We start from the raw sequence: 8932 nt of genomic DNA on the forward strand, positions 1-8932 counted from the left end.
CAGCAGAAAAATTATATTAGAAGTAGAAAGTAAGGACAAATAGAAAAATGGTTTTTGTATTAACGCTTGGTAGACTAACTCCCTAAGCTACACAAAAGTTTATCTAACGAGATATTAGGAAGTTCTAAGCTTGAGCTCTGTGCATTGTGTTTTAAGGCTTACAAGCAGGTATTGTATTCAAAATAAGCAAGCATTATTTTAACCAAAGGTACCTGTGCTTATTGTGGTTGGATAGAATTACTGTCAATATGCTTTTGCTTTGTGGGATTGGTAAAAAAACTTGTAAAGTAAGTTGTAACATTGAGTTCTTTGTCTGCTGCCGAGGACACGAGCTGCTGGCATCTTCCCATTGTCATAACCATGTAATGAGACTGATGCTGGAAAATGAACAGCTCGAGACACGTTGCTCAGCAGTCCCATCCTGTTGGTGATTTGTACATAGCCCCTGGCTGGGAATTGGTGAACTCAGGCTTTTGGTCACAGGCATCATGATTAGCAGATCTTGAAATGCTCTCAAGTCCCTGAGCACAAAGTCAAAGAGAATCAAAGCAGCCACACAGGCCACATTTTCAGGGTTCAAACACAGCCCTGCTGCTGCTGCTGCTGAAATAGAATCAACTGACAGAGGCCATCACAGAAATTGCCTCTGGAATTGCTTTTCATGAACTGACTGTACTCTTGATTTATATCAATGCAGGAGATGTAGAAGCATCTGAACTGAACACTGAAACAAATTCCCTCTGTCTGCCCATTTTCATGTCCTACATCACTTTCAAGATGTCCATGGGGATGTTGGAATGATTATCACACAGCTCTCCCTTTCTGGCTGCAGGCTCTGGAGATTCTTTCTCTGCATTCAGTCAGGCTTGCATTCCCTAACAATTCCTGGGAGCCCATCATGTTTTCTTGGTGTAGAACAGTAACAATGAAAACCTCACCAATGGCACAAGTGTCCAGCCCACAAGGAAAAGAAAGAACAAGCTGTAAAGTTCTTCAAACATTTGTCCTGCTTTGCTGCAGGAGTCGTGCTGCACGCACGGTGTGGAAAGCCAAGAGAAGCTGCAGTTGGTGGCACATCTTGTGACAGAAGCTGCACCTGGTTCTCCAGGAAAGGCTCTTGGAAAGAGCAAACAGGACTGTGGACAAGATTCTGGAAGAACCGAAACAGTTTTTAGGAAATGAAATGAAAATAGAAAGAAACAAACCAAGATGTTTTACTCTATTTTTATGCTCCCCTTTGTACTACTTCTCCATCCCATTAATTCCAAAAGGATCTCACCTCGAAGATCCTTGGCAGGTTTTAGACACTGTAAAATACCATGAGCTGTACAGTTTTCTTCCCCTTCCTTTTTTTTTTTTTTTTTAGAAAGCAGTGCTGAAGATGTAAATGCAGTTGTAATATCTGGTAGGGATAATTCATGCTATTAATGTATGGTATAAAATATTGTAAAATCCCAAATCTATGTGTCTGACCATCCCGGCCGGGAGCAGCTGTCTATTTAGATTCAACAAGCTCCCAGACACACGTTAAGTTAACGATCGACGCCTTAATATAAGAATAGAAGCTTCCAGGGCGATGATCACTGGTTTCCCGAGTCCTCGGGAGCCACCCAAGAGCGATTATTGCCTTGCCAATTGCATCTCTCAAGATAGTCAGCAGGGCCAAACTGATACATCTGCATACACGGCTTCCCCGGAGCCGATTGACACCAATGGCACACCTGGACCCGGCTTTTGTCCAACTCTGCACATGGAAAGGAACAGCGATGCGTGTGAAGAGTTACAAAGGAAATTTGGTCATCTTTGCCTTGGGCACAATAAAAAGTATAAAACCTCGCTTCAAGAAGCAGCGTGCGTGAATGGGGGAGACTCTGACACTCGAGGGGTCAGGTCCAGGTTCACCCAGCGCCAAACTCGGGCTCGACGCTGTCTCTTTGGCTGTGGTGGTTTCAAACACCGGAATTCGGTCTCGCAGACAAATGAATAAATCTTTGCAAAATTTTTGATAATTTTGGCCCACGATTTGATCATTTATAACAATGGGAAGCAAAATTCCAACTCTTCACCTTCCCCGGTCATCCCAATGAATTTGGGATATTTGCAACTTTTTGGAACTACTTGAGTTGAGCAATGGGAAGTAAAGCTTTTCTGAATTGAGGAGTCTTAAACCCCCGATTCTTTCGTGCCTTCACTAAGGTGTTTTTGTACTGAAGGAAATGACTTCAATGAGAAAATAATTTCAGCAGGGAGTGAGAAGTTCTGACAGAGACAAAGTGTTGCCAGCAGTTGCTCCAGGTGCTGCTGCCAGCAGCCCCTGCAGGAAGGAGCACAGCCCCTAATGCACATGGGCTTTGGCTCCCTGTGGCACAGAAGCCCCCCGGGGGCACAGGTCTCTGGGGCAGGAGATGGGCACCAGCGCTGCCAGGGCTCGGGGGTGGCAGCTCTGCTTGGGCAGGGACTCTGCCACAGCTGCTGATGTCAGCGCTGCCCGGGCCCCAGGGGTCAGAGCAGCATTCGTGCCCTGGCCCACACGTTCCCTGTCCATGTCACACCCGTGGTTTTAGGATGGCCACCAGCTGGGACGTGTCCCAAGGAGGCCATGCCAGCTTCTGTGGAAAGTCCTGAGCCCTTCCCAGTGCGGCTGCATCGGCAGCCCTGGGGCTCCTTCTGCTGCCCTGAGCCCGCAGAGCCAGGCAGCGTTTGCTGATGGTTTGAGCTGTTCCTAAAGACCCTGTTGGGCTGTCTTAGACACCTGGGGTGAGAGATTACTTCCAAGCTGGGCCACTTTGGCTGGGCTGGGGGTGGCCCCAGGGCAGGGGGCAGTGTGTGCAGGGGCCTTTCTGACACGGTGCAGCACGGTCACCGTGCCATGGAACGGAACCCGGTGACCAAGGCCCCTTTGTGACACGTGGGAAATAGAAGCTTGCCCGGCTGGCTGGGAACAGGCCACGGGGCAGAACGGGACAGAGCGGTGCCATGAGGAGCCCCCGCACAGCGCACTCGTTCCTGTCTGACCCCCAGCCTTTCCCAGGCGTTATTCCTGCAGCTGAGCTCCAGGCCAGACCACAGGACTTGGTGACCCGTGGCCTTGCCGAGACTTCTCTTCTGCAGGTGCTCTCGAGGGCAGAGCGTGGCACTTGGTGCCTGTCCCAGGGTGACGTTATGATGCTTGTATCCCCATTCATGTGTTCTGTTAATGTTGGATATTATGTTCTGTACCTTTAAGACTGGCTCTGAAGAGGGAAAGTTTTGTTTTGGTTTTCTTATCAGCCTGGCTGGACACAGAGACTCCAGCTTTTGCTTTTTCTGCTTTTGCTTTTCGCTTTGCTCTCTCTCGCTCTTGCTTGCTTCGCTTCTGCTTGCTTTGCTCATTAGCTAGTTTAGCTAAACTGTCCAATTTCTTCCTGGACTGTTTCTCCTTTCCTTTTTCTGACCATTTTGAACCTGCTCCGGACTGGCACCTGAGAAACACCAAGATCCTGCACCTTGTGGCCTGCAGCAGCTGCCCCAGCGCCGGAGGGACTGAGAACAGAGTGACCACCACCCAAGAGAGACTTTCTGAATTTATCATCTCTTTTCAGAGCGGTGTCATCCGGTATTGTTCACTTTGTGTGCTGGGGGGTGCTGTGCTTATTAAATAAACAGGTTCTTTCCACTCCTCTCCGAGAAATCCTTCCCAAACTGGTTGGGGGAAGGGGCCATGTGGGTTTGCTTACTGGAGGGGCCCTAATTTGGAAATTCTCCTCCAAATTTGCCCTAAACCACGACAAAATCTTGGTGCCCAACGTGGGGCGAGAGGGAGAGAGTAGAAAAACCCTGTTTTGAGTGTATTTTGGTTGCCATTACTCTGTTTGTTTGAAGCAGTTAATAGCCATGCTTTTTGAATTCATGATGAGTGTTGGGGTGAAGGCTTGCATGTGTTTCTGGTTCCTAGGGTTTTTCGAGATCTTAATACCTCTGTGGTCCCAAGGTTTATTTTCTTATCCTGAAATAGTTCTAGTATTTTCCCTAATACGTAGTTTTTACAGCAGAGGGGCAGTGACCAGAATAGCTATCCTGCTGGGCTTGATGGCAATGATGTGCAAGAAGCTTATAAACATGTTGGGGTCTGCTCCAGGTATGAATGGTTCTTGGCTATGGTTATTCGTCCAGTTTGTTAGAGGAGGAGCAGCAGGGAATGAGGCTTTTCAGCCTTTGCTTTCCTTCTTCTCCTATGAATCAGTTGCATCAGTAGTGAAGGATGTTCAGTTTCCCCTGAATGTTAAAGAAACCATCTTTCTAGTATTCAGTCTGGTAACCTTCTTCTATACAGTCTGCTGCTTCTCCAGAATGAGGGCTGAGATTTCTAGACGGGCTGATGAGACCCCTGACTCAGGAGTAGACCCAGGCGTGGAACATCCTGAGTGGTGTGGGAAATGGGAAGATATGGGCCAAATCCTGAAGGAATTCCCTGACCCTATAGTCTGGGATTTTCCCCATAAACAAATTCAGAACCCAGCTGAGGTGGGGAAATATCTGAAAGAGAAATACCAGGATGAGCCTAAGGAGAGAAAGGGCATTGCAGTGAGCTGGGCCCTGGCATATGCTTATCACACTCTGTTGGAGACTGTAGGACAGCAGACAGAGGCAGGGGGGCAGGGAGATAAATCAGCAGCTATCCCAGTCACTCAGGCTGCAGCCAACACCCCAGGCTCGAAGCCAGCAGCCAAACCAGATAGTGAGCCTAAGCCAGCAGCTAAACCAATGGATTTGCTACCAGTACCAGAAGTGGGAAATGCACGGACAAGACCAATCGACCAGTGGATGATGATGATGACGATGATGCAGCAGAAGGAACCTCAATGCCTCCTGACATAAAATCAGGAGTCAAAGCAGCAGGTGCAAGACCAGATGCAAATATTGAGTCCTTTTCCCTGAAGGACCTTTGTGGCTTACGGAAGGATTACACCTGACAACCTGATGAATCCATAATTAGTTGGTTAGTCCGTCTCTGGGATGCTGCAGGCAAGGCTACAATTCTGGATGGCACGGAAGCGAGGCATTTGGGATCCCTATCACAAGATCCTGTCATCGACCAAGGAATGATGAGGGGAGCAAACCCTCACAGCCTCTGGGCACGGGCCTTGGAAAGTGTTGCACAAAGATACCTGTGTGCAGATGATCTTTACATGCAACAAGCACAGTGGAAGACCATAGAGCAAGGGATCCAACGCCTGAGAGAAATGGCAGTGGCAGAGATTATCTTCTCAGATGATGTGACAACTAGGAACCCAGACTTGGTGCCATGCACATCTGTGATGTGGCGGAAACTTGTGCGACTTGGGCCACACGAATATGCTTCTGCCCTAGCCATAATGAAGTGGGATGAGAGGGATGAGACTGTGCTGGATATGGCAAGGAAGCTCCAAGCATATGCAGATGCTGTGCATGGCCCAACACATGCCAGAATTGCAGCGGTAGAAACATGTCTGCAGAACTTAGAGGATAAGATAGAGGAGAATCATAAGAAGCTCAGAGAGGAGATTAAAGAAGACCTTCTCCAAATCTCGGCAGTACAGATCAGAGGTTCTGGTATCCAAGGCAGATGTTCCCCAGATGGCCAGAGAAGGTACACCCCACGAACAGAGCTGTGGTTCTACCTGCGTGACTGTGGAGAAAACATGAGGAGGTGGGATGGAAAATCTACTGCTGTTCTGGCACGATGGGTGCGTGAATTGAAGGCAGCCACCAGGACGAAAGCAGCTCCAGTTGCCCGTAGCCGAACCACCAGGTATGATGCTGATGATGCCACGTCTGATCCCCTTGAAGGAACATCCAAGACATATGCCCAGGGAAAGAAGGATAAGCAGGCTTAGAGGGGCCCTGCCTCTAGCCAGGTAGAGGCCAGGGAAAATCATGTTTTCTGGTCTGTGTGGATTTGTTGGCCTGGCACATTGGAACCACAAGAGTATAAAGCTTTGGTTGATACTGGTGCTCAATGTACATTAATTCCATCGAGACATGTGGGACAGAGTCTGTTTCTATTGCCAGTGTGACAGGGGGATCCCAGGATTTCACTTTGGTGGAAGCTGATGTGAGCCTCACTGGGAATGAGTGGAAGAAACATCCTATTGTGACTGGCCCAGAGGCCCCATGTATTTTGGGCATAGACTACCTTTGAAGTGGGTATTTCAAAGACCCAAAAGGACTCAAGTGCGCATTTGGGATAGCTGCTGTAGAGACAGAGGGCATCCAGCAATTGAACACCTTGCCTGGGCTGTCTGAGAATCCATCTGCAGTAGGATGTCTGATGGGAGAAGAGCAACGAGTGCCAATTGCCACCTCCATAGTGCATCGACGACAGTATAGAACCACTCGAGATGCTGTGATCCCCATCCATAAGATGATCCGTGAGCTGGAGAGCCAAGGGGTGGTCAGCAAGACCCACTCACCCTTCAACAGCCCCATTTGGCCTGTGTGAAAATCTGAAGGAGAACGGAGATTGACTGTGGACTACTGTGCATTGAATGAGGTGACTCCACCACTGAGTGCTGCTGTGCCAGACATATTAGAGCTCCAGTACGAGCTTGAGTGTAAGGCAGCGAGGTGGCATGCCACTATAGACATTGCCAATGCATTTTTCTCCATTCCTCTGGCAGCAGAATGCAGGCCCCAGTTTGCTTTCATGTGGAGGGGAGTGCAGTATACCTGGAACCGACTGCCCCAGGGGTGGAAGCACAGTCCTACCATCTGCCATGGACTGATCCAGACTGCACTAGAAAGGGGTGAGGCTCCAGAACATCTGCAATATATTGATGACATCATTGTGTGGGGGAACACAGCTGTGGAAGTGTTTGAGAAAGGAAAGGAAATCATCCAAATCCTCCTGGGAGCTGGTTTCGCCATTAAAAAGAGCAAAGTAAAGGGACCAGCTCGTGAGATTCAGTTCCTGGGAGTGAAGTGGCAAGATGGACGGCGTCAGATTCCTACAGACGTCATCAACAAGATCACAGCAATGTCTCCACCCACCAATAAGAAAGAGACACAAGCTTTCCTAGGTGCCATAGGCTTTTGGAGGATGCACATTCCTGAGTACAGTCAGATCATGAGCCCTCTCCACCTGGTCACCCGCAAGAAGAACACTTTCCACTGGGGCCCGGAGCAGCAACAGGCCTTTGTCCAGATCAAGCAGGAGATCGCTCATGCAGTAGCTCTTGGCCCAGTTAGGACAGGACCAGATGTGAAGAACATGCTCTATTCTGCAGCCGGGAACCATGGCTTGTCCTGGAGCCTTTGGCAGAAGGTGCCTGGGGAGACTCGGGGTCGACCACTGGGATTTTGGAGTCGAGGCTGCAGAGGCTCTGAGGCCAACTACACTCCCACTGAGAAGGAAATCTTGGCTGCCTATGAAGGAGTCCAAGCCGCCTCAGAGGTGATTGGTACAGAAGTGCAACTCCTCCTGGCACCCCGACTGCCGGTGCTGGGGTGGATGTTCAAAGGCAAGGTTCCTTCCACTCACCATGCCACCAGTGCCACATGGAGCAAGTGGATTGCTCTTATCACTGAGTGCGCCCATATAGGTAAACTGAATCGCCCTGGGATTTTGGAGGTAATTACAAATTGGCCCAAAGGTGAGAATTTTGGTGTCACAGATGAAGAACAAGAACCAGTGACACGGGCTGAAGAGGCTCCTCCCTATAACCAATTGCCCCCAGAGGAAACACACTACGCTCTTTTCACTGATGGTTCCTGTCGCATCTTAGGGATGAACCGGAAGTGGAAAGCAGCCGTATGGAGCCCCACACGACAGGTTGCACAAGCTACCGAAGGAGAAGGTGGATCAAGTCAACTTGCAGAACTCAAAGCCGTTCACCTGGCCCTGAACATTGCAGAAAGAGAGAAATGGCCAAAGCTCTACCTCTACACTGATTCATGGATGGTAGCCAATGCTCTGTGGGGATGGCTGGAGAGGTGGAAAAAGGCTAACTGGCAGCGTAGAGGAAAACCAATTTGGGCTGCTGGTGAGTGGAAAGATATTGCTACCAGGGTAGGGAGGCTGCCTGTGAAAATCCGCCATGTAGATGCCCATGTCCCCAAGAGTAGAGCCAATGAGGAGCACCAAAACAATGAGCAGGTAGACCAGGCAGCAAAGATAAGGGTGTCAAAGATAGACCTAGATTGGGAACACAAGGGAGAGTTGTTCCTAGCTCGATGGGCCCATGATGCCTCAGGCCATCAGGGCAGAGATGCCACCTATAAGTGGGCAAGAGACCGAGGGGTGGATCTAACCATGGACAGTATTTCTCAGGTTATCCATGACTGTGAGACGTGTGCTGCCATCGAGCAGGCCAAGCAAGTGAAGCCCCTGTGGTACGGTGGGCGATGGTCCAGGTACAAGTATGGGGAGGCCTGGCAGATTGACTCCATCCCACTGCCCCAGACACGCCAGGGCAAGCGCTACGTGCTGACCATGGTGGAAGCCACCACTGGATGGTTGGAAACCTACCCTGTGTCTCACACCACTGCCCAGAACACCATCCTGGGCCTTGAAAAGTAAGTCCTTTGGAGGCATGGTACCCCTGAGAGGATTGAGTCAGACAATGGGACTCATTTCAAGAACAGCCTTATCAACACCTGGGCTAGCAAACATGGCATTGAGTGGGTGTACCATATCCCCTACCATGCACCAGCTGCAGGCAAAGTGGAGAGGTACAATGGACTACTAAAAACCCAGCTAAAAGCTTTGGGTGGGGGATCTTTCAAAAATTGGGAGCAGCATTTAGCAAAGGCCACCTGGTTAGTTAACACCCGAGGTTCCACCAACCGAGCAGGTCTTGCCCAGTCTGAGTCCCTGAATGTAATAGATGGAGATAAAGTCCCAGTGGTATGTGTCAGAGGTTTGTTAGGGAAGACTGTGTGGATCAATTCTGCCTCTAGTACAGACAAACCCATT

Source organism: Agelaius tricolor, unplaced genomic scaffold, assembly GCF_023055355.1.
Source record: "Agelaius tricolor isolate 1412-34295 unplaced genomic scaffold, bAgeTri1.0.p SCAF_40, whole genome shotgun sequence".
Taxonomy (NCBI): Eukaryota; Metazoa; Chordata; class Aves; order Passeriformes; family Icteridae; genus Agelaius; species Agelaius tricolor.